The following is a 26693-nucleotide window of genomic DNA, read 5'->3' as shown; positions in this document are numbered from 1 at the left end:
AACGTATGGGGATAGGTGCCTGGAATTGGAGCATTAACACTTTAACTCCCAGTATACTACATGATGTATTGATGCGGAATACTGAGAACCAAACCAAAACAAAAAAAAATATATAAAACCATGACATAGTGGTAGTAGTGGTTTCCTCTGCACATCCATTTGAGGTCCTGGCAGTGTGGAGCAGAGGTAAAGATGGCTCCAGGTGTCTTAAAGACAACAAATCTATACATTCATGGCAGCATGATGATCATCCAGTTCATAATATGATTTTTGCCCCATGTTTGTTTTGTGGAGGGAGATGAGTGCCCTGAGAGAAGAACGATGACAGAATTAAGTATTTGGAGCCAGAAATCATGGATCTTGGGCTACATTTCTGTGATGTTGACTTCAGCAGGTTTTCATTGCAACTGTGAGTGAAAAACTGAGCACAGCAATGAAGCCTATGTGATGTGACTTAAAAAGAAGAGAAAGGAAAAGGGAAAGAAGGAATAATTTTTGTGCTGCTGAAAAAAAATGTATCTGGAACTCATGTGTTGTGAGATTTTTAAAAGCAACATATCAGGGTATTTGGCAAACACAGTATTCCTAGTTTAGATTGTCTAAGGTGATACCTTGGGCTTCGGAAGCTCAGTGAGTGAGTCCTAAGAGATTCACCCTAGAAATGGTAAGGCTATGACTATGTAAATCTTGAAATTGTAATAGAATTGAACTACTAGAAGAGCTTTTGAAAGACTGGCATATTAAGTTATATATCAATTTGTCCCCCACTGGTTATTAACTTAACAGCTGCTCTAAGTGTAGCCTACCAGTTTTAAATATAGGAGCAGCAGTAAATAGTTCATTGTGATATTCCAGATGGCACACTTAAAGCAAATTAAAATATCTGCATATTTGAGTTTTCTGTAGCACAACTGTTGTGTCATTCTTTTATGTAGGTAGTGTAACAATCACTTATCCCTACAGCATTAAAAATTTTAAGGGTACGGATGAGAAGAAAACTGAAACCAAATATTCAGCAAGTCCTTTTGGCTGCAGAAAGAGTTTCAGAGGCTGAATCAGGAGCATGGAGAGATCCCCTGGATCTGGGATCTGTTTTCTGTTCTTCTGGATTCTTTCTGCTCATGCCAACTACTAGTGATTTCTATGAGGCACTGTGAACTATCTGCTGCTAACTTCTAGCAGTGGTAACTTGAGGCATTACTGTTCTAGAAGGTAAATAATTAAAACAAATGAAATTAGGAAGAAGGGCAGCTATAGTGACTTGCATTGCTTACAGAGTTGAAGTATTGGGCAGTGATTGCCTCTTGTAATGTGCCAGTCCCACAGCAGACATTGAGCTTAGCTGCTGGCTTGTCTGTAGTGCCTCCAGAGGCACTGGAGCTAATCAATGTTAGAAACATAGCTAGTATTTATAGTATCTCCTTGTGCACCCGTGCTTGATCCCCAGGACATAGAAAAAAGTCAACATGCTCTAATAAAATAGTGACAGAAAGCTGTTTAAAAATGCATCTCAAACTATACAAGAAGATAAGAAAGATGCCAGAAGGTAATGATGATGCAAAACTATGAAAGGAGCCCTAACTATCGCTGGTCTTGTGTTCAGCTGCACTTGTTTTAGAGCACCAGATTCATTGGAAGATGCTTAGGAAAGACTATTCAGCATGCCCCAGAAAATGTTGCTTTTATTGTATGCAGGTACACTTCACTTGCTTTTTACTTCAGTTTGCCTCATCTCTTTGAAAACTTCTTCCTACTCTGGGATGTTGTGTTCATTTTTCAGGTAAGATACATGCAGCACCTTTAAAATGCAATGCACAGCACCATATGAACGGGAAGTATTCGTTACTGTTGTCAACACTTTTAAACTCCCTAATTTTGCACTCCAGGAGGTCCTACAGCTGGATGGCAATAAAAGACCAGTTTTTGGTATTCCTTCCGCTTCACTGAGTTGATATTACTCTGATACTCAGACGCTATCTGTGATGTTATTAAACATACAGTGGACAAATGGTTTCATCTTTAGAACTGATAAGGCTGATAGTTCTTCTGGTCTGTATACCTGTAGCTTTTCTGAAGTATTTTTCAGTGCATTAAATGCTCTATATTTAAACTGCTGGAATTAATTAATATAGTAATTAGGCTGTAAAGCACTGTGATGCTGTGACCATGCTGGCCCCTATTTCCTGTTCCCTCATATAGAAAGCTGTTTCTGCTATTTCCTTCCAGAGCCAGTGGGGATACCAAAACGGGCAGTACTCATGTAGGCAATATGTAAAGGAAATGGGTCAGCTCACATCGCTGCTGAGAAAACAGGGTATCATGCAGATGGCACACACAGAACAACAGAAATCTTACTGCCCCCTTCATGGTGCTGCTGATTAGTGCCAGGTACCTGTTCTGCTGCTGCTTCTCCTCCAGGGCAAGGACCTTCAGCTCACCAGTGGGAGGCTCTTTCACCAGGAGTATGTGCACTCACCTGATGATACCAAGAGAGTTGTATAATGTCATTCTTAGGTCACAGTCCAGCTCAAAGCCACTTCCCTGGGTAAAGTTATTTATAAAATTTCCTTTTGTAAATAGGAAGCAAAAAAACCTCTATGTGCTCTGTCTCTCTGTTGTTCCAGAATTGTAGCTGTCAAATGATTGGTCTGTTTTTTCCGTGTATTGGACTATGTTATACCTCAGCCTTATTTGTGAATAACATGGTATTTATTTATGCGAGATCAGGCTTAAGCAATCACAACAAAAATGATGCTGGCATTACAAATAGGTCTTCCTTGGTACCCAGTTCGTGGAGTCTCGATCCCTAATTTTGCATGCAACAAAGCAGTCCTGCAGTTTTCAATAAAAATGCCTCTTACTGACTCCAGTGTGAGCTGCTGAAGGCAATTACCTGTATGTGTTGCTCTATATGTGCTGGGAAAAAGCACATTACAGCATGCCTATAGCCACATAACTCAGTATCAGTGGCAAGAGTCAGTATAGGAGAAACTTGATGATGGAATGCTGAAAAACCTCTGGTAGATTAGTTTCTCTTACTGGTAGGTGTTACAGTGACAATATATCAATCTTTTTAAAGTAATGCATTACCATTCACAAGTCCATGGGCTGCTTTTATACTTCCATCATCATATCTGTGGCCTTCAAAGTTACAGCTGATGGACCTTCTGTCAAGACCCAGATACTTAATCAGTGTGACAGCATCCTACATTTTTTGAACCCAGAGGCCTTGAAAAAGTTTAATGCAGCTTCCAGGTAAAGTTCAATCCACATGGCTGAGTCCCCTGAAGTATTTTCTGTAAAGAACTGCCCTCCCCCTCCAAGTTACCATACCCAGCATGCTTCACGTTTTGAGAAAGTGGAGAGCTGGGCTGGAAGGTCAGGCATTATTGCAGTAGAATATAGTAATATAGAATATTGCTGTACAGACCTCTGATGACCATTAACAGGTTGGATGCAAGACCTACAGCAAACCCTTGCACTTGCAAGAATCTATTAACACCGAGGTGAGGACTTTTGCCAACAGAAATGAGTTCCTCCCTGTCACCATAACCATGTATGCTTTTAAACATGTGTATATGAGAATATGAAGAGGAGTATTTTTGAGGAAAGGGAAATACATGTGAATTTTGGTACAACAATTTTATTAATAATGAAGGCTGATGTTGGTCTTGTTTACACTTTGAATGCGCCAACACAGCCCATCAACAATATTGAGTTATTTTACACTCTTACACCTGAGCTTACCAAATGATGCCAGGGATGTAAGATTACTTGAAAAAAAACTGCAAGTCTGAGAGCCTCTCTGCATTCCCCAATTATAGCAGAGAAAAAAGAATCTCTCTACAAATTTTACTTCCCCAGGACAAAATTATCCCCTCTCCCTTTCTCCCTTTGCAACCATATGCACACATACACACGCAGTCAGAATGTGACTCACAGTGCTTTTGTTCCCTGCTCTCATCAATGAGTGCCAATTAACTGCAAAATAAATAAATACTGGCCACGTTATGATATGAGTTTCCTGTGGAAGGGAATGTTCCAGAATCCCAATTGCTGCATTTTCTTTGTCTGTTTCAGATTTACCCTTTACATGCAAAATGATTATATACAGTCATTATCCAAGTTAAATAACAATGTTGGTAATTGTAGCAGAAGCGAGTTCACTTATGGTTAAGTTAAAATGCTATATATCAGATACATTTATGTGATCCATATTAAAAAATTAAACAGTGAAAAATAACACTATCAAACATGAAAATCCATTAATGCTGATCATTAGATTTTAACAATGCGTTTCGGATTGATAATGTGGAGAAGAGGAAGACACTTCAGCTGACCATGCCTAATGCTGCAAACATGCAGCAGAATTAAATTCTTTATTTTTTCAGTACCCAATAAAGAAAACAGGAGCATTGCCTATTAAAATATAACAACTTTGATGAAAAGATCTCTTAGTTTCCAGTCTCTTACTATAGCCTTTATCCAGAACTTGTACCGCAGGTACCACATTGCATAAATAAGCTGATCTGTCAGGTTTTTGGCAATTTATGGGGCTGGTCAGCCTGTACATTCGTGCAGTTTTTTGTTGCAATGAGATGTAATGGCTTTTCAGCGCACCATAAGCACAGTTGTGACCACAGGCTCACTAGTGTCATTTTGTGTGCAGTAATGAAGCCTGACGAGTGGTCTCCTGCTTGCAGATAGCCGGCTGTTGTCCTAAAAATGCAAACCATTGCCTCAGGCCATGGAATCAGGAACAGGCAAAGGACAGTGGCACAGGCACGGCTCCCCACTGCTCACCCTCCCTTCAGCACACTGCACTTGGATGCAGCAGAATAGTCTTTACCCTTGTACATAAGGACACAATGAGAGAAAGTGATAAAAGCAATTCTGCAAAGGCCATGTTGGAAATCAGGCTTTGTGATGTTGCTGAGCTGACGCTTGGAAAAAAAAAAAAATCCGTTGCCCATACATTTCCCCTCATACGCAGGGAGCACCAGGAGTAAAATGACACTACTTCATCGTAGTTTCTTTTCATGTTCTGTGTGTCTGCATAGATGTTTGTGCAGAAACGCGAGTGCTTGCTTATTTATATTTATTTACATTTTGCAAATGTGTACTTACACCCACACCAGCACACACACACATGTATGCATACACACAGAGAGGCAGAGCTAGCAGGCAGGCGGCTCACGGGAACAAGCCCGGCTGCTTGTTCTCACAGTTCATCTATATTCCATGGCCCAGGAGGGGCAGGGGGCTCACACTTCCCCCAGCCCTGCAGCAAGGCCCCCTCTTAGCTCAAACACTTGGGGTTTGCCAGAGAGCTCCCTTGCGCCGGGCAGCACAGCGCTGCGAGTTGTCCTCGTTTCTGGATGAAAAAGGAAAAGTAGGCTGTTCTGGGTTAAAGTGGGTGATTTGTGATTTAATTAAGCTGTGTAGCACAGCTCTTTCCTACCCCCTTTCCCCACACCTGTTCTTGTGGTAGAGAATCTTGACACCTGAAGGGTAGTTTGCTGTTTTGGAAGGTATGGACTGCCTCTGTGGTTTATGCATGCACACCCAGTGTGTTGTAAGCAACTACAGGCAAAGGATGTGAAGCAAAAGTGACAAACCTATGCTAGTTATAACCTCAGTGTCATGTTCCTCCTCATTGTTTCATAGCTCTCTGGAAAGTCTTCCTTCCTCACAGAACATTTCATGGTGGGAAACACCTTCGTAAGATATCATTCTAGGGGAAAAAAAGGTAGCCAGATGCTTCCATGCTCATCTTTGCTGAGGATTTTCCAGTCTCCATCTTCAAGATGTCTATCCACTCATTTCACAGATTGCGAAAAGCTGCAGGTGATGTGGTGTTCCTCGTGAGCTGGGTGGTGTGTGAGGACGAAAAGAAGGGAAGCTGAGGGAGACACAGCGATGGGTTCCATCTGAGTACCCCTCATCAGCTATGACTTTGTCTTAGAAGTGAGTCTGGTCCTCAGATATAAAACCTCATAGACTCATGGAATCATTTGAGTTGGAAGGGACCCTTAAAGGTCTTCTAGTCTAACTCCCCTGCAGTGAGCAGGGACACCTACAGCTACATCAGGTTGCTCAGAGCTCTGTCCAGTCTGACTTTGGATATCTCCAGGGATGGGGCATCCACCACATCTCTGGGCAACCTGTTCCAGTGCCTCAAACCTAGGTTACCTGATTTTCTATTTCTTCACTTCTGAAGTAGAAGAAAATATCTGGCGAAGAATCAGGACTGCTACAAACAAAGAGACTCGGCACACTTAAATAAGCAGTTTACCAAGTTATGTGATTCTAAAAACAGTAAAAGTAGCAGTTTCTTTTGTAACAGCCAGTTACCAACGTGCATTGTAAGGGATGCATTATGTTTGTCCTTCTTTCTCAAATAGCTAGCTTAATATTGGTATTTCTGAAATGTTAAATATAAACCAGAAAACATGCAGAATGTACAACATTGCTTTTCTTTCCAACGTTTTCTTTTTTCAACATTTTTTCTTTTTTTTTTTAATTTTTGTGATTTTTTTTAAATGGGAAATTTGCAAAGTTAAGGTAGCATTAACCTCCTATTTGGGTATATATAATAGAAAATGCTTGAACTTCTGGGACAGCAGCTATTTCTATGGATACAGTATGTTGAACAGACATGGAACAAAGAAAACCAAAACAGTTGGTTCTCTGCTGTCAAGGAAACAAGCTGCTCTTTCTGCTTAAATATCTTCTACCAAAACTAGAGGGAAAAAAATCCTCCAAAACTCGAGTTCACACTTAAAAAGAAGTCTGACTTACAGGCACTAAATGAATTCATTTTCAGATATTTGAGAGAGGGATACTGTTGTGTCTGAAATGGATAAATTGGCATATATATCCTTGAGAGCCCCTAAGGTTGAAGTTATTCTTAAAGAAAAGGTAAATGTTAAATCATTTTTGGGAACAGTAGGAGTCCAGAAAGAAAGTGAGAAAACATTCTGCAGTGTTCTTGTTTTTTTGTGCTGCATGCAGATGACTTATTTAGATTACATTTGGTTATTTGTGATCCTGTATTTCAACCGCCTTTTTTGCACCTATTTAATCTACTCAGTACTTTGTACTTTAAAATAATGGAAACTAAACTTCTTATTTGTTGAATAAGAGAAAATTTTAATAGATACACTTCTTTCAGAAGTATTAAAAAAGGTGCTCTGAATATAAGTATTTCTTCTCTAAAAAAGCTGCAGATTCTTCTATATGACACTTCCAATGTATAGATGACACGGGAGACAGCAGCTACTCAGAAATGTGCTTAAGGTTACATGAAAAAAAATAATCTATAGGAGAAAAATGCAATTTCTCCTACTTTTTTTAAATCTTGGATTTGCCTCCTGGTGAGTGACATGGGTTCTGGTTTGAATAAGCTTCAGTAGGAGCTCCTGCACTTCTGTGGAGAATATTGACTCTCAGGGAGCACCGCAGAGGAAAACTGGTCTCTACTAACACTGAAAATTATCCTAGGAAAGAGGCTGTATTTTGCCCTGTACCTCATAAAATTAGTCCGTGGCATTTCAAGATACATAAGTAGACGCAAAATGTCCAGTGAACTTTGACACAAGTTCATAGACATGATTTACTTATTCGACCAGATTTCCAATTTAAACCAGGGTATACAAAGGAGATTGAAGGCAAATAATCTGTTGTTTTAGAATCATTTTTGTTTATGGACCATGAAGGCATTCTCTGGCATGTTTTATAACACCACTGATGGGTTTACATGTATGATGGTTGGTTACTGGGTGACCTCCCAAGAATGGGTGCGCTCCACATGCTATGTTCTTTGCACAGGTAATAACAGAAAAGACCTCAGCCTTCTGTGAGCAGGAAGTAAAATAAAACCTATCACCATACTCTGACTGTGGGCTACAGGTGTATAGAGGAACCAGGGTGTGTAAAACAATCCTGTACCCAGAGTTACAATCTACCTTAGCAGGAACTTATAAAGAAATTCAGTGTATTTGGCCCTCTGTGTACAAGTGATAAAGATCGGATTTGGAGAGAACTGCCATGAAATTCTCTGCTCCTTATAAAAGAGACTAGAAATAAGGCCTTTTCTTGGGTATTTTCTCTTGCTTTATTAACTTTGTTTGTCTTGTAGGCTAGAATTATCTTCAGTAATCTCTTAAGGCAGGAGAAGTTGATATATTTGAAAGGCATACTCTGAAAAATCATTAAAGGTGCCATACACAATCCTACTAAAATAAAAATTCCCACAGAAGACCTCATACTCATCCACAATTAACTGTACAATGTCTTCTTCACAAGTTCATGGATTATAAAATTATGTGAAATAACCTTAAGTTTGAATTCCCTGGCTTCTCTTGCTTTGTTTAGACGCTATTATAAGAGAAATGAGGGGTGGGTTTGGAGGGGAGGGCTAGTTTGTACAATTCTGAATATTTGAGCTGTGCTTAATCATCCTCATGTGTGAAATCTTTTATTTAAAAAAAAATAAAAATCAGTTTATCTGATACTTACTGCTCTTTAGTACAGCACAGCTTGGTAGCACTAGGTACGTCTTGTCGAAAGTATGTCCATAAATATGTCCCTTGCAGCACAGAACAGCTTGTTAACTTGGCAATCCTCAGCAATTTGCTTTGAAAAGTTTGCCTCAGTTTTGATAGTCCAAATGTAGGGCAAAAACTCAAACTAACTTTTTAGCTAATTTTACCAATTGACACTTTCCACCCAGTTTTAACTGCCTGTTTGCTAGAACAATGACTGCAACGCCTCCTCCTCCTTATTTAATAAGCTGTTTGGTTTTTGTTGTTGTTGCTTTTTTGTTTGTTTGGCAAAGTTCTTCATTTTTAAGGGGCAAGGATTACTGATTTTCTGTTTTCCTAATATGCAACTGAAAAAAAGGAGCCCGTTATCTTGACGAAATATTATTCTATTATTTTAACTGTACGTAAATAAAAGGGGCAATGGGTTGCCACTAAGGACTATGTTTGGCGATGGCGTGACTATGAATTTGCAGTGCTTTCAGTTGGAAGAGAAGAACAAAAGTGGGCAAATGCTATCTGTCCTTCTCTCACAGATGGGGAAAATGAGGCACAGAGAGGAGAAGTAAACTGCTCAGTGCTCAAAGGCTACAGAGCGTCTGTAGCTTTAAGAAAAGCACAGATTTTTGCATGGATATATTTAAAAATATCTACATTCCTTTTCTTTGTTTTATTAAAGCTTTTGGCCAGCTTTGCTGAAGATCTTTTAGAATGTGAGAATGGAAGTAGATGCCTACATTATTTCTATACCAAAGACATTAGGCTGACTTATGGGAGAAACCCTGAAGTGAAAACTCTTGAGTCCATGTTCTAATTTAACCACATGAGGACTGCGACTGGAGATTCTTCAAAGTGAGTTACAATGGTTAACTAAGTGAAAGATAATATCCCTTTGTCATTATTTTCTACTTGGTCTCATTGCTCCTCTGGGCATGCTCCTTAGAATAAATTAAAAGGATCCACTGAGAACCATTTTGCTTTGTTTTTTTTTTGTTGTTGTTGTTGTTGTTTTTGTTTTTTTAATGATTGCCAAAAGCTATTTGCTAGAATGGTACAGAATGTTTACAGATGCCTTAGGAAGAAAACAGAGAATGTGGAACTAATTGTGTTTATTCAAGATAATTATGAAACACAAATGACCATTACTTACAACAAGTCCCCTAACAGCTAGAGTTTGACTCCTGGGGCCAGGATCAAATCCAGTAAAGAAAAGCCTTACTGTTAAGTTATACTATGTCCATATGGACACCACACATCAACACAAACTATTGCACCTACTGCTCTCCCCTCTCCCCTCTTGTCTTCATCTGTACAGAAGAATTGCAGCTGTTACGTTTGAAGAGGAAAGGCTGGTGGAAATGATGAGTGCTTTGGAAGAGGGCAAGTTCTGAGAAAAGAAATCATGGAATATTTTGGCAGTTATGTTGGAAGTTCTATCATAGGAAAACAAACAAGCTTTGATGCACCAGTGGTGGTGATTTAATTTCATTACGGAAAGGGAAGCATAAAGCAATCTAAAGACATAATTATTAATTCCCCTGTAAAGCACAAGGCAGTGCATATTATATATGTGTTCATCCCCAAATGGTTTGTAAGGCTATCTCTATCTCATTGTGTACTACAGACATGAACACTTCATTCTCAAATGAGGAATAAGAGGCGCAGTGCGGTGTTAGAATTACATGGAGGTAGACAGGGAAGAAAAACAGTGAAAAAAATCATATTGAAATATTTCAAATAAATTAAACCCTAAATAAATATGCATCATCTAATTTCCTGGTTTTGTTGGGGGCATCAAACTGTATATTTTTTAAATTGACCTAGAAGACTGATCTATCTAGATTTATATAATTGATCTGTCTCATGCAGATAATGATACTCAAATGGGTCACTGTTGTCATTATAGCTTCACTTTGGTTACTTCATTCTTCTTGTTGCTTTAGTTGGTTTGTTTCTGTGTTGGAGATATTTAGACTATCAACAATTTCATTAGCATGTGGTTCTTATACAGAAAGGTCATTGTATCCTTAATAGTGTGAAAAAAATGATTCAGACTCTACTTTTTGTTGATTTCATTTTCTGGTGACACACATGAATTCAAATTCAACAATGTCCAAGTGAGAAAAACAGCAAGTTCTTTGTTGGCTTTGGCTCTTTCTTGCCCACATGGATGAGAATATATTTTGGTTAAATTCTGGCTCTTAAATCACTGCAGGTTTTGCTTCAGTGTTCACTTACCATACTGTGCATGTAATTTATGTTCAGTATTATAAAACAAAATTCAGTGTATATTCCATAGTTCCAGGGAAACAGGATTTGTGTGGGAACATTAATACAGAATTGTTAATCAGGATTGAAACCTACCAGCACATGCACTGTGACTGAAAAATGCCAGAGGTTCAAGGGAACTAGAGATGGTCTCCATACACAGGTCAGATCTGAGATGTCTGGATAACTGTTAACTAAGCTCCACAATTTCAGTGTTTGTGAATTTTCCTGGGGAAGAAAATCCCCACTTAGCTCTGCATTTGATATGACTGGAAGAAATTAGACTAAGACATGAAATTTATTCTCTGAAAGTTTTACAGATGGTTTATCACACCCCCTGTGGTTGTTCAATTCTGGAGGGAAGTAATAGTCACAGGATTTGCATTTCACTCCTATCCAGTGATGTGCTCCTGGTTGTCACTGTTTTTCTTTGTACTTGTCCTTGTTCCCTTAAAGGTGATTATATGTTCTCAGTCTCTTGCAGGTATTCCTGGATACTTGCTGATACCAGACAGGAGCGACCCAAGCTGGGAACAGGCACAGATACAGTTGTTTCTGGGCAGTTGTCTTGGTCCCTATGCTATTTGTGTCTGGGGAAAAGACCCTACAGGGTCTCTTCCACTTTCCATATGGCTTATGGCAACATCAGGCACAAAATGAGGAGAGAATGAGCAAAGCAGGTTGTTAGAAGTGAGCTGAAATAATTTACGGTGCTGGGTGGACTTTGATGACTCCTTGCTGTTTGGAAGAGGTGGAGCATTAAAAGAATATAGAAATCTTTCATTGCTACATTTCTATATTGCTATATTTTGCTTTACATTGCTATATAAATGTATAGAGATACAAAATATGTGGTCTAGACATAAGAAGGAAAAAATATTTTAGAAGGATTGAAGAAACTCGGCATTAAATTAAACAAAGAGTTGTCAAGAAAAAAGCTTCAGCAGATCTTAAAAAAAATAATTCTCAGGGCTTTGCATTTAATACTTTTAAACAACATGTTTTCCCTGTTTTTCTCGATGACTTTTCAGCTAGACCAGACTAAAGGATCAGGACCAGTCCCTCCTAGCAACAGCCCTTTTCTCTGCCTGCTACATGGACCAGGCCATGTTAAGTTCACCAGTTTCCCAAACCATATTTATAGCCAGGAGGAAGACTTACGTCTGCCCTGGGGAGCTGTCGTTTCCTTCTACCAATGCACTCAAGTGGTACATGTTGAAGGCATGTCTGAGGGACTGAGGGGGAAGATGCAGAAGGAAAATAGCATCCCTCATCTCACACCCAAGTGAAGAGTTTATGCTAGCGAGAGCTCTGTAATCTCTTGTCCAGCGTGTCTGGACAAAGAGTGGAAATTAATTTAATGGGAGATGCCAACAAAATCACCGCAATGAAAAAATACAGGAAACTGCACTAGAGAGGATGGCTCTGCTGCAACCAATTTCTGGTGATGCCACTCAGCAGGGAAGAACTGGAGCAAAGGACCTATGTGTGTCTCCCTTCCTTGGTGGTTGCACTCCATCAGTGCTAACGATCTACCCATCAGCTGCCAGGCCCTGCGTGACCACCCTTCTCATCTCAGCCACCTGCTGATCCCCAGTCACTCCGCCGAGGTGAGAGTTTACCACCAGAGGTTAAGGATAATAAGAGCCCCGGCATCCATTGGGAGTTCAGCTCATATACAAAGTCATAATTATATGAGCCATTACCATTGACAAGGTGAAATAATACCGCTGCAAGCAAGGATAGAAAACATTTGCAAAGATGAGCTTAGGAAGCAAGGCTGGGAAAAATCTGTCTTTCCCCAGTGGATGCACTGTGGCTTTAGATGGGCTATAAAATGAGGGTTGTTTAGCTATTCAAGTAGAAACCTGTTAAACGTATAACCTTTTTCCAACAAACTTTACATCTTTTAGTGAGTCTGTTCTTTCAACAGGTATTGATTTGAGCAGCCTTGGCTATCTTTATTAAATGCATTTTAGAGGCATAGAAAACACCACAGACCATTTCAAACCCCCAGTACATTGCACAGAGGCAGTGTTTGTAATGCAGTACTCACTGCTTCCATGAGCTGGACAACCCTCATACGCTATGGGCCAAATCATACCCTTGGATGGGTACGCCTGATTCCTACTGCTGTCAGTGTTGCTGTCATTGAAATCTGTGGGAGTTCAGCTTGTGCATCCAAAGGGAAATCTGGCCTAAAATCTATTGTGCTCATATTCCTCCTTAGATATTTCTTGTGTTTACCTGACTCTCTCTCTTCTTCGTCAAGGTAAAAGAAAGGCATCTGAAAATGTTGTGAAATAAAAAGAATAAAAAACCTCTTGTACTACAATGTTTGGTTTGTGAGTGTGAGAGTAATTAATGGATGCTCTTTATCTCAGGTTTTCTTGAAAAGACACAATATAGGTTGGTTTACAGAAATCTGTGGTAGTTTTACTACCTTGTGAGATTTGTGCAGTCCTCACAGATACCTCCACAAAAAGGGCAAGTAAGATCACTTCATCCCGAATTTCACCCTGAGTGCTCCATGGCTGGGGCACTGCCCTCATTGTTCGGGTGGCAAGCTGCAGTCTGCATGCCAACAGTTGCAAACGTAAAACCAGTCTGGGGAAAGAAGATGCTGCAGAACTTAGGCTAGATGTACCTTGTGCTTTCTGTGGGGAACGTGGAGCTGGAACTGTATAGTGGGCAACACTAGGGCCCAGCTCCTCTGGAGGTGATCCCCTGTCCTGTCTGAATGTCTCCTTGTGTCATGGCCACGTTTATGAGCTGGATATCAGGCTCAAGATTGACTCCTCTCTGCATGGTTGCTTTGAATTTATTTTGTTCCTAGGCAGCTAGTTGGAGTGGTAAATTTATACATGCATTCAGCATTGTCATAATCATATCTTGCCTGAGGGCATATTGATCCTTGTTACCATATTGACTTGATGCTTTTACATCTGCCAGCAATAGGTCTACACATTTTTTTTTCTACAAAGATTGCACTTTTTTCCTTCCTCTGCCCCAAATTCCCCTTCTACACACAGTCTCCTTTTATTAAGGCAAAACACTTTTTTTCTTTTTCTTTTTTCTTTTCTTTCTTTTTTTTTCTTTCTTTTTTTTTTTTTTTTGGTGCCTGTATTTGCTCAGGTGAAGATTGCAAAGATTTCTGACTGTAATGAAAAGCAAGTGTAAAGCAAATAGTTGAAAATTAATTGCCAATAGAATTCTCATTCTGAATTATAAGCATACAGAGAGCATGTTTTTTATTTGCTTTCCAGAGAGAAAGAAACAAAGAAAGCAAAGGGAAGCTACCTGTTTGTAATTGAATCACTTACTTAGAAGAGAGGAACAGCATTGGACTGGTCCTTGGTGGCCGATACAGCTTGCAGCAGCAGAGCTGTCTCCACAGGCAATTTCTGATTTTCACTCCTGCTCTCCATACAGTTTTAACTTTAAAGGTCAGTAATGAAAAGCAGATGCTGAAATGGGTCCAAAATAGTTTTTGCTTAACTTTTAGCATTTACTTAACTGATTACTAGTTACAAATCTGACACGCAGCAGACATAACAGTGCTCTTGAGGAGATTAAAGGATTAGTCACTCACTGGCCTAATCAGATTAATCAGAGATTTTGAGCACAATATAAAATTCTATCCACAGAGGAGATACAAGATAGCCACATGGTAGCCTAATTTGGGGAGGTACGCTAGGGATGGGCAAAGCAAGACAATAGAAGATAGATGTAACTGCTAATAGCCAGAAGGATTTCTCTATGTCCCACACTTCTAAGTACCAGTGAGACTTTTTTTTTTCTAGGGGAATTACAGATTCACAAAATATAACACCAACTTCAGACAGTAGCCTAAGCAAAACTATAGGACAACAAATAAAATGTCTGAATATATGCTTGAGATCTTAGCACACAGTAAGCATACATATATGTTTTCCCTTATTTAGTTCCATATTTAAAAACTTATTTCTAATTTATGGAGAGAAATTTCTTTTTTTTTTTTTTTTCCCTTTCCTTTTGATGCCATAGCATTCAGGATACAAAATGTGGGGAAGAACTCAGAAAAATGTTAAAACACAAATTTTTGACAAAATTGAAAGATGATATTTAATATTGTGTTACTCTGGAGCTGAAAAATAAGATTCACTGTAACCTGTATGAGCTGCCAAAGCTAGAATTGAAACCCATTTTCATTTATGAAGCAATTTAATATTTTTAAGAAAATCTGCTTTTCTCTTCCACACAATCTGAATAAAGGGAAAAGTGGGACAGAATCACAGCAGTGAAACTGTGTTTTTTCCACAGTAGAAGTTCCTTACCAACTGGAGTATGAATAAAGAGAAATCACAGGGAACAGTGGAATGAACGTAAAGGAAAAGAGCAAGGGATAATCAATGTAAGTGATGCTATCTGAATCTATCATCAATTTCTTAACAAAAACCCCAGAACATTCTCTTCTTTCATTAAAAAAATAAAAAACAAAAAATCATGTTTTTTCCATTTCTGGGATAGTCACCTTAACAAGTTCTCTTAGCATTTTGGAATGTGTCGGTCTCTTCTCTGAATCATATCTCCCTGACATCGTGTCTTCGGGAAAGAAGCACTTCTAAGAAAGAAACAAACAAATTAATCTCAATGTGCTTCAGAAAAGACGCTGGGGTTGGAAGGAGGCCAGCACTTCGCTCTGAAGGATGCTCTGTGCTTGGCAGAGCCCAGAAATGTGTGCCTGCAACGGTTCTTCTGCTGAGATTTTAAGATTTAACAATTACATTTTCTTTTAAAGAGAAAAATGCAGCTAACCAGGGACAAGTAAAAGTTTGCTACCAGCAATGAGGTGTTTGCTATGCAAAGAGAAGCACTAGGGGAGAAGCACTCAGACCCTACACCTGGGTGCACAGACACAGAGAGCCGAGATGCACGCGGACTGCAGGTGCTGCCCTCTCCCTCACGGTCAGATGCTGTCGGGTGGCTCTTTGCAGCCAGAGGATGACAAAGCTGTTGCAGCGGTCCAGCATTGATACAATTCTGGTATTGCCCCCATTTCCATGTGGCAGAATTGCCTTTCCGTTCAGCCCCACGACCGTGGCACATAGCATCCCGAAGCAGATCCCGATAGGAGCAGCCCGGGCAGCACAGGCACAGACACAAAGCTGCCTTTGGAAAATAGCGATTGCGCGCTCGGTCTTTGCTTTCAAGAAAGGATGGGCTGAATGCGAAATGTGCCAAGAGTGGCCAGGACGGCATCGCTTTATTTTCACAAAGAAGCCTCTCCTAATTGCACGCGGGCTGTCTTTTTACAAACAAACTTGTTTCCACCTAAAGCTGACAGTCACGGGAGTGACCGAATGTGTGTCTGTGTGTGTGTGTGCACGGGGGGGCTGCTTTGTGGCAGAGCCCGTACATCTCGTGCCCATGCTGATGGAATTATTGTTTATTTTTTTAATTTTCGGAGGTAGGTTGATGACAGCTGAAGAAGACTGTATTTGCCGAAGAGCAGCATGACGGTAGAGAGGAGAGGAGCTCCTGAGGGAGATCTAATGGTGCCTCTCCTTCCTGCACAGAGATAAAGACTTATAATAAGCGTGTATGTTCACCATCTGGCTCTGTGCATGTGGTCCTTATGGAGGCGAAAGCAGCACAATCTGTAAATGATCAGGAGCCATCGCACTCTCTCCAGAGAATCCACGATGCAATCAAGGTGACAGATGGCATGGCCGCTGCTGTGGCCTCATGGAGAAGATCAAAATCACCTTCAATAAACTCTGACTGAAATGGGCATGAGCACCTCAAAAAAGTCAGTTTGTCAGTCAAACTGCGACAGCAAGCTGCATTGGGGAAACATAGCGGCCAGCTCTCTGTTTTCAATCGTTTCCGTCTGACTGAGCCTGAACTATGATCTTTCTCAAATTGTCCTTTCTGTTTAGCTGAAGCAGGCCAGCAAATTGCCAGATTCATAGCTTTATTGAAGGAAATTGAAAACATGATGTCCTCAATTCAAGGGACAAACAGCTGGCAGGTGCTTGGACACCCAGGCACATAAAATGGACCCCTAGTCTTTTGGACAAGTTTGGACAACTTTTGTCAGAATAAATATAGATATATAATAAAATAGATATCATAAAATTCCAATTTAGGCAGGGTTTATCAGGCATTAGTTGACAGCTATTATATGACTGCAAATGAACCCTGCACTGTGTATTAAGTGCTGGATTTTCCTATTTATGCTAAAAATACTGCATAATATAGTGATTTTAATCACAATTTTATACTGCTAAATATAGTGATTTTTGTTTCCCCATTTTGTTCCACCATGTTTTGAGTCTTTTTGCCACAACAGCTTACCGGGTAGAGCCATAAGGGTGCAATCCTGCAAAGTGCCCAAGAACCCTGGCGAGGTGACTCAGCATCAGATCGGGAGCCAGACCCTGCAAAATATTCAGCAAACTGAACCCTCAGCCTTCATTCATACCAACAGGAGCCCCAAAAGCCACCAGCCTAACTTCCATCTTGTGAAAGTAGGTTTACTCTATCCTTGACTTTATTCACTCCATTTTTTTTTCAGGAAAGCTGAATTAATGCTACTTGCCTCCGTTTTCAAGCTCACTCATGAAGGCCTGGCTGAAGCAAGGATGTGATGGGAGATGACAGAGGAAGAGAAGGATGGCCTTCCTCCCATCCATGGGGTCCTGCCCCAAGGTCTTCCCAGCACCCGCCACGGGGCTGTGTCGGTACGAGGAGTGGATGGATGGCTGCATCCCCACTCGGCATGGCAGATGGTCACTGTCTTTCTCAGTTTGCTCGCGTGCATGTTGGGTTTTCTACCACCACATTTTAAAATGTCCCCATCGCCCTTAGCCTTTCCAGCTACTTGTTTTTATCTTTGTAACTCCTTAAATATTCTACAGACTCCTTTGTCCTGGCAGTGTATCTTCTCTAGATTTCAAGAAGTCCCTGCACTTATCCCTCTGTTCAACGGAGCACTATCAAATGTAATTTTTGTTATTATTATTTTTTTTTTTTCCGGTTGGGTGAGGAACACGGGGCACATTTTAAACTCCATCTTCCTGTTCCATCTGACTGATCTTGCACCTGTAGCTGACCATATATTGCTGGTTTGCACATTTTATGCCTGCAAAATAAACAACTAAGTATTTTGTTTTTGTACTGGCAACTCCATTTCTCTCTAACCGTGTCACATTTTTTCATGCACAAGAGAAGAACTATGCCTTCTCTCACCAGCACACAGACACCAGGAGACTAGGAGAAAATGTCCTGATGTAAGACCATCATTCTCACCAGCCAGAATGGTATTTTGCTACTCCAGCTCTCTGGGAACTGAATGAAAAAAATTGGCAAACTTGGATCTGATTAAGAGAATCTGTTGAGAGAATGGGAAGGAAGCTTTAAAACAAGTGGGGCATCTAACCTCTCTGTTTGACTAGCGGTCATAGAGTCTTGCATTCCTTTTTCTGTGATGTGGTATCAGGGACCACAGTAGACCAGGTGTATGAGCAGTTTGTCCCAGAACTGGAACTTTCACATTTGTCTGTTCTGGTGGTGTTCAGTCCATCCTCAGGGAAACATCTGAGTATTGCATGGACATTTCCTCCGGTACAGTCTGAAGGACAGTACAAATACAGTAGTGTAAGGAATCCATGAGCAGGCAATAGCACTATAAGATTGAGGTTTTCGTGTGAAAATATCAAAGCATCCCAATAGCTGACTTTATTATGGCAACCAACCAATGTGTAGTGAGACACTGAGTCATTCTAATGCTAAGGTTTTGAAACTATTTTGGAAAATTAATGCACTTGCCACAAGCAACCACCCAAGTTGAGGTCTTCCTAAATCATAGTTTTCATTCTTTGGACTATCTTCTTCTGCTGTTTTATTTGCAGTCTGTTTCTTGCGCTGACTTGTGTGCTGCTCACAACAAAAGCATCAGGGAAGACTGCTCTGCACTTACCATTATGAAAGATAATTCCAGGTCAGGTAATTTGGTTGAAAAGCCTCAGTCTGCAATTACTTTGTGGAGAGCCCTTGTTCCAAAGCGTATTTTCTCCTGCCTTGAACTTCAGAAGTCCACTGCAAAGGCTTTGTCTCCTACTAGAAAAAAGGCACTCAAGTGGGTTCATGTACCAGAAGATGAATGAAATTACCTTCAGACGCTATTTTGAGTATCATAAATGGTTTTTGTTTAGTGCGTGATCTAATGCATGTCACATAGAACACTGTGGGTTACAATAAACAAATGTACTAGATCAACCAAGAACAAGTCAGGTCCAAAGGAAATTTGCTGCTACATGGCTCAGAAATCTGGAGGTCTTTCTCCTACAGAGAGATTTAGTGAATATGCAGAAATTCGTTTCATATGTCATGAGAAAGGAAAACACATAGGTTCTTAAATAATTGAATGAAGTAAGGGAAATTTAAGGCTGGGAATGCTTTTGTCCTTGAATGTTCTTTTATTGTATTCCAAATAGGAACTTCATGTCATGGACCTGTGAATACAAAGTCTGTTTTTAAATCTCTACTTCTTGCATGACTGACACTTACATTTCAGTAACATCTTTCAAGATCTCCTTTGTGCACATTTATTTTGAAATAATGTATCGAACCTTTAAAACCTTATTAGAAAATTTTTGCAGCAATTACACTCCCAGATTCCATGATCAACACATAAACTGATTGTCCCTTAGTTTAATATGACCTTACATCATGACAGCATAAATACGACAGTAACTGTCAGAAATTAAACAGCTTTTGTACAATGTACTCCGGTTATTTTGTTACACATTGATGGAGGGGTTAGTTGATTAGAAAAGGAAAATGTTTTGTTTTCTGGAAGAAAAATACAGAATTTGGGACCTAGCAACGTTGCCTGGGGAACGTTTAATAATATTGCCATGCCTGCAACGTACCAGGGAGATGAACTTTCCAGCTATGCCTAGAAATCCAGGATCACTCCTTACCCTCCTTTTGTTTGTCTGCTTGCTTCATTTTCTTAAACTTCATTCTGCTTAGGCCATTTAATAGTAAGAAAAGCATTCTACTTGAATCTTCTTTAGAAATCTTTGAAAATTGAAGGAAATCAGGAGGAAGGGAATATCAACCTAGAGCAACCCAATCTCAGGAGTGGAGTCTCTTCCATTGGCAGCTCAGGGTAATTTCCATTTCAGTTCCCCAGACAGCTTTATGGGGAAATGGGATGTTCTACTTCCATGGTTATCACTGCAGCAAAGGCAATGAAATACCCCCTTAAGAGGAGGTCAGTAGAGTCCACTAGCAAGAGCAGGAGATTTCAATGGAAAAAGAGGATGAGAAAATTGAAATAAAGGATGAATTTCAAACAACAGTGCCAGTACTTCATACATATGAATGAATTTCATCTACCAAAAGTACCTCGTAGAGGGGGAAAAGATTAATTCATAAACATAGCAGATATCTTGTGCATGTGAACTAGAATGAATGTCTCACATTACTCTGATCAGCTACCACCTGGAAAGAGGAACGGTGATCATAACATTCTACTGTGAAGTTTTCTTTTAAAATTCTGGGGACATTTTGCACAGCCTGAATAGGGGAGTATGCTGGTACCAGTGGAAAAAATTGAAATTAAGAGTAAATTGGAATTGTGAAGTGGCTATTTGGAAGTATTTGAATGTTTGGATTAGACTGCAAAAGTTACTACAGGCAAAAAGGGGATGCTTTGCATATACTTCTTTCATTTGTGCAGGGGGACCCAGAATTACCATTACAAAAACTAGAGATATAGAGTTGTGGATGGGATTATACAGTCACAAAATGCTCACATTTGATGCCATAAGCACTGTAACCATATCCCCATTTGGAAAGGTCAATTTTCACAGTGGTCTCAGCCCGATTTCTAATTGTTTGAACATAAAATCCTGTAATTGCTCCTATGGTGGGAGCAAATTAGTGAACTTAGAATGGTCTATCTAAAATCAGAAACTAGGAGCTGAAAATATTCCTGATGACAGTGGTATATTTCATGTTACAAATGTATCAGAACCCTTAGAACATCAGGTACTTGCATCCATATTTTGACAGCAGCTGCTACATCTGGGCGGTAGGTAGAGCCTGCTCTTACCTACCTGCAGCTCCACCAGAGGCAAAAGAATGGAGGTCTTATAAGAAGAGATGCATTGCTTTGTATGATAAAAGGTACTTTCTTTGTCTGGCAAACCACTCCTTTTGTATGCACACCAACCAGATGGCCATTTCAGTTTGTCTCCGGCTGTGAATCAGACAATATGGCAGAATTGAGGGAAAAGCAAAACCTTCCCCTCCACCCCTCCTCTCTGTACATAAAATTAGAAATCAACAACCTTTGGGGAGATTTAATTTTAATACTTCATTTCTTTGATAATTTAGGGCCCTTTGACTTAGTCAGTTACTGTGCATTATTCTTTTTAAGGTGGGAATGTTAGCTAAATGTTCAAATATTGGGAGATAAGGGAAAAAAAGGAGAAGAGGGAGATTATGTAAAGGAGAGGTAGGAAGGGAAATGTTTCTTAAAAAAAAAAAAAAAGGGTAATTCTGGTGCTTACATTTGACACAAGATACATTTTACATGGTAAGATTCATGATGCTACGCCAGTAGGCACTGTGGTTCACTTTCCAGTCCTTTTCAGATGGTCTATACTTCTTTCTCCCACACTGTAGATCCTCTTGTGAATTTTTGCCAGCCAAAATTCCCTGCAGAAGTTGCAGATAAAGCGGGAAAACAGCTTGTTTCAGGACTAGGAGGTGAAAGGCACCTGCACACAGGCAGCGAATGTTGTATGCTCATGATTCGTAAACCTGACAAGCTCAACTGTACAGAAAAAAAAAACAACAAAACAAGATAAGAAAAAGGAGGCAAACAGAAACCTCAGTACAACTACATCTGCAACAAGAGCCCTAGGGGCCTTGGCTGTTTTACTCTGAGGGCATAAAGGCCTTGCAAGATTACAGATACCTATTGAACACAGCATGAGGTTATTAGCATCACTCCAAGTCTCCTGACACTGTCCATTTGCCCAATTTGGCACAACTGAGTGGGATAAAATTACAGACTGTAGTCACCAGAATTTGACAATAGCTAGAAAGAGAACCAAAGCCACGATGCCAGAAGGAAAACTCCCAGTAGGAGGTGGCAGGTCTATATCAAATCCTGCATTTGGCTGGGGTTAAAATACCTCAGTGCAAATGAAAAGCATGTATCTATGTTTTAATAACTGCAGGCACAAACTAAATCCATGAGTTAAATCTTCAGTTTGCCTGCTGTTTCCACCTACTAGCATCCAAGGTACTTCAGGCATTTCTCAAATGTGTGAATAGAAACATTGCACAGCCTGTAGCCACTGTGAGCTCAAGCCGACTCTTGGAGAAAGTCCCTGCTAAAAAGAAGAGAGACTGCTCCTCTGGCAAGATGCAGAGAGCTCAGTTTCAAGCATGGGACAGTATCTAGTATTGTATGTAAGTTCTTAACATCCTCTTGGCTCATAGAAGATCTCCAAGAATGACCATGGAATCTTATGTAAAGTTAAAGGATAGAAGATATTCTACAAAATACTAAAGTCAGGTGCTTTCAGTATCCTCCTTCCAGTAGGTAGGAATTCCTGATAGCTTTTATTAAAACAGAGTTTCAAAAGCCTGCTCTTAAACCTTTAGTCAGCAAACACTGTACTCAATTTAATAGCAAGGGCAGCAGAGAAGAGCACTGTCCTGTGCATCCCTTCCTGGCTACTAAAAATTCATGCGAAAATGTACGCACTAAAATTGTATTTTGTTGTTTCCTTCGTGTTGTACAGGTCTGGATAAATTAAAGCACAAAGTATATTTTATTTAAGTATAACTTTAATAAAAAATGCACAGTATTCCATTTATAAGTACAAATTTTGCCATAAACTTTGGGAAGAAAATAATGCTAAAGGTATTCTGGAAAGTATAAATCATTATTGAGTACTACTTTAAACAAGATCACAAAATTAGTTGTAAATAACTCAGTTTCAAGAAAATCTTGGATGTTTTACACCTTAAATAATTTATCCTAAAATTCTAGAAATCAGATTTTGTGGGGCTGTCTGCTTTTAAACTGAAAGTAAATGGAGAACTGAAAGTAGAAGGGAAAAATAGTTTCGAAATGACTAGTTCCAATTCTTATGTATTAACTTCTGTTAAGAGAATGCCACAAGGGCCAGCAGATGTTTTACTGATAACTTTTGCCCCAAAACTATGAGGATGAGATTTAGATAATAATGACGGAAGAGAGAAATTTAAATAATGATTATCATGATTTTTCACATCTAAAAGTTGTTTTCCTTACTTGAAAAATATCTCTACAAGAACCGAGGATGAACTCCGGAATGTCAGGTAAATACTACCAAGAAACTCCAGAGAAGTAGAGGAATCACAGAATCACAGAATTGCAGGGGTTAAAAGGAACCTCAGATCATTTAGTTCAGCCCCCAAAGAAGTGAACACTCAAGTAATTTATTAACTGTTTCTCCATCTTTCAAAATTTGTATTTGTATAATTTGTAATAATATATTATTACATAATATATTAGTAAAATTTAAGCACTTAAAACAGAGTGGTTTGATTTTCTACAGTATTTGAAACCAATTTTCAGCTTTACGTGAGATATCTTTCACTTTACATGCCTGTTTAAGCTTTATCTGTTCTTTTCTACGCTTAGGACAGGAAAGACATCCAATACAGTCTGAACTCTGTGAGACTCTTGAAGAAGCTGTGAAATTAAAGCACCTCAGTGCAAATCTCCTTTGCAAAGTACTGTGAGATCTGAAATACATTGAACATACTATGTAGTAATTAAATTATGTTATCAGTCAGTACGTTGTCGGAACCAGAGGTATCAGAGAAAGACAGAAGAGACCATGTGATGGATGAAATGGAATAAACACCCTAAAGGAAGTTCCTTGCTTATCTATGAATTTTACCAAGACGTTGGGAAAACACGGCATTCTGAAAACAATCCATGATAAAATTTCTTTGCTCTTTTTTAAATCCAAGGAGTTGTAGAGTTAAATTGTTGTTGGGTGTGTGGTAACTGCTTTATTGGGAGAAATGCTGCATTCATAATATCTCATTTTGATACTTCTGCCATATAAATCTGGCACACTATATCTTGAGTGCAAGCACAGAAACCTACGTACTCATTTTTATCATAATGATTACAATAAAAAAGAGGAAGTTTTTTGGTTTGCGTGATAGTTTGTCATGGTTTTATGATTTTTAAAAAAGACCTTAACTTAATAGGCAGGAAAATTTTAGCAAGGTAGCAGAATATCTCAGCACAGTGCTCTTTTCGGATGATCTGCAGTCTGGCTATAAAGTCACTTCAAACTTGTGAAAGAAAATTCCAAATGTCAACTTAAAAAAAAAAAAAACCAATTTCACTTCTCAGCTGGCATGCAATTTTAATGTTAAATAAAATTTATACATCCATATAAACAGATTGCTTAATATTAATGTCTCTCTACCTTTATCCAGTTATCTTTTCAGGATTTTAAATAATCAGAAATCATAACTTATGATATATGAAGTCTTGAGAATTTTGTGTTTCTATCATTCCTGAGCATGTCTTCTACAAATGTATGTATAACCTGCAGTATATACATATATATACTCTTGCTAATAACAAGTGAGCCTCTGGAGACAAAGCCAGCTCTTAAGTACATAAATAACTTTAAGTGCATGATTTGTTCCGTTCATTTGGATACTTCATGCACTTAAATTTACATATGTGCTAAAGTGCTTTAATGAATCAGGGCCAAAACAAGTAGGGACTATAGCACTGTGGTGGTAATGATGCTTTTACTGTAAGACTCGTCACCCCTGTTTTTTGCATGTGTTCTAGCAAAGCAAAGATTTGGTGATTAGTGGAAATTCTTTAAGGTTTATTTCAATTTGTTTGATTTCGTTTCATTGTGCATGGCCCATTTTTATGCCTGTGTTTCCAAGGAAACAGTTGTAAAATGGAATTTGATATGATGTGTTATCAGGTTCCTTGTCAGCAAGTTTCAAGTGATAGTTATGAACTTGACAAATTAAGTTTAAAAAAATTATGATAGGAGCATTAAGAAATAACTACATGTATAATGTTTGTTGTCAAGTGAATAATCTTTTAGTGTTTTAATTTGTTTGGGAATGGAGAAATAGTTTTGATTGCTGCAAAGTGGTCATAGTATTGATAACAGATGTACAATATGCAATGCATGCAACACTGAAACCAATGTTGCAGCATGTTGTTCTGATCCCAGCAATACAATCTTATGAGGATGTGCACTGAGTTAAATCAGACTGTCTCAATTTAAGCTCTTTATCTTCATTGGAAGGCTAATGACAAAATTCAGGTAAGCTCTATATATGAGGTCTGAGTGGATGCATACTTTGGATATTTACAATCTGTTGTCTCCAGTGCAAACACAAACAGAAATGTTTTTTCCAACATATTTGTACAAATGTATGATGTAGAGAACAACTTATGAAGTCCCAATCCTCAACTTCTTTATTGTTTTACTGTAATAACGAGGATCTCTTGAGTAAATGCATATTAAAAAAGAACCAACTGACCAATCAACCAACAAACAAACGACATTATTAGAAAGAAAGATGGCTTCATTAAAGAAAAAGACTGTAGACTTTAGTTTGTGTGTGACATTTCTGTGAAGTTGAGAACAAGATAAGTAGGAAACTCCAAAGATATTGAGGACTTCATTTCACACAATGCTCTTTTCAGTGACACATTGCAAGAGAAAATATTTCAGAAGTAGTTCAGTGTTCCATTGGGGACTGCTTTTTGTAAATTAGTCCGTATGTTCAAGTTACCCTGACTGAAGTCAGAAGAAGTAGGCAGGACCCTGGAAAGTCAGAAAGACTGACCTCTGAAAATATAGAATCTCTGGGTTTGAGAAATGGATAACAGAGATTGGAGTGTGTTCCAAAGTGAAGAGATTTATCTGGTTTAGTTAGTTTAAATTCAATCAGTATTTGTTTCATATATTTAATAAAAGTTTTATTAGTACTCCTATTATCATGGTTTCTTTGTCTTTTGTCTGAGCATCCCTGTGAAGTATGCCAGGAGCTGAGACACTGTTCAGTGTAACCTGACCTCTGGTACGTGATATAGCTTGCCTGAGGTCTCAAACTCCCTGTTGACAGGATATGAGATTATATCAGCGCCCACTTCTGCTCTCTTCTTGCATCTGCACTCCCTGTTCCATGAAATTTAGAGTACTGGAAAAAACAGTTAGGACTTCCAGCAAAGGCACTTCCCCAGCATCAGGATGTGTGATCAGCACCCACGAGAAGCACTCCCGGTTCCTTTTATGTAAAGCTCAAGTGTAAAACACTAGCGAATTTGAGGAATTTGACAATATCATAATTAGAGACTTAGGAAGCATGCACAAAACTTTTGGCAAATCAAGGAACAAAGCCTAATTTATCTCACCTATAGGTTATGTTGACCTTTGTCCCTCCACTATAAGTCATCTGTAAAAGAAAACAAAATACATCTGAGTTATAACTATTGATATTTCAGAGAGTTGGGACCTGTTTTAAAAGACAGATAATTCTCTTTGTTGTTTCCCTTTGTGTATCTTGCAAATTTAGGGGCTAAAACCCCTGAACTCTAAATTTACTAACACAAGAAAGTTACTGCCTTTTCTTAATTTGGTGATCTTGTCTTGAACCTTTGGTCAGTGTGAGCCCAGAGAAGTGAATCCTAGGTTTAGAAAAGAAGAAATTATTTCCCTGAAGTCTAAAGTATTTTGGCCTACCTAGAAATTTGGTATTGTTGGAATTAGCATTAGTCCTTGAAGAGATGTATTTCTGACCAAAAACAGGTGAGATATCATA

The 26693-nt window shown here is 39.1% G+C and overlaps 1 long non-coding RNA gene across 13 annotated transcripts; it reads left to right on the top strand.

Annotated features, from left to right (window-relative positions):
- Window positions 1–54: 54 nt before the first annotated feature.
- Window positions 55–25866, top strand: LOC104910357 (uncharacterized). 13 transcript variants are annotated; one of them, XR_014882544.1, is made up of 7 exons: window positions 55–186; window positions 295–9395; window positions 11843–12421; window positions 14078–14257; window positions 15117–15204; window positions 17371–23186; window positions 23512–25866. It is a non-coding gene; the product is annotated as an uncharacterized LOC104910357 (long non-coding RNA). The 13 variants fall into 13 exon arrangements; XR_014882540.1 differs by lacking the exon at window positions 55–186 and having other exon boundaries at window positions 462–664; window positions 1696–9395; XR_014882545.1 differs by lacking the exon at window positions 55–186 and having other exon boundaries at window positions 462–1780; window positions 2227–9395.
- The last annotated feature ends 827 nt before the right edge of the window (window positions 25867–26693 follow it).

This window comes from Meleagris gallopavo, chromosome 3 (genome assembly GCF_905368555.1).
Source record: "Meleagris gallopavo chromosome 3, MGAL_WU_HG_1.1, whole genome shotgun sequence".
NCBI lineage: Eukaryota > Metazoa > Chordata > Aves > Galliformes > Phasianidae > Meleagris > Meleagris gallopavo.
Note: the sequence above shows the minus strand (reverse complement) of the source record. Positions and strands in the feature narration are given on the sequence as shown.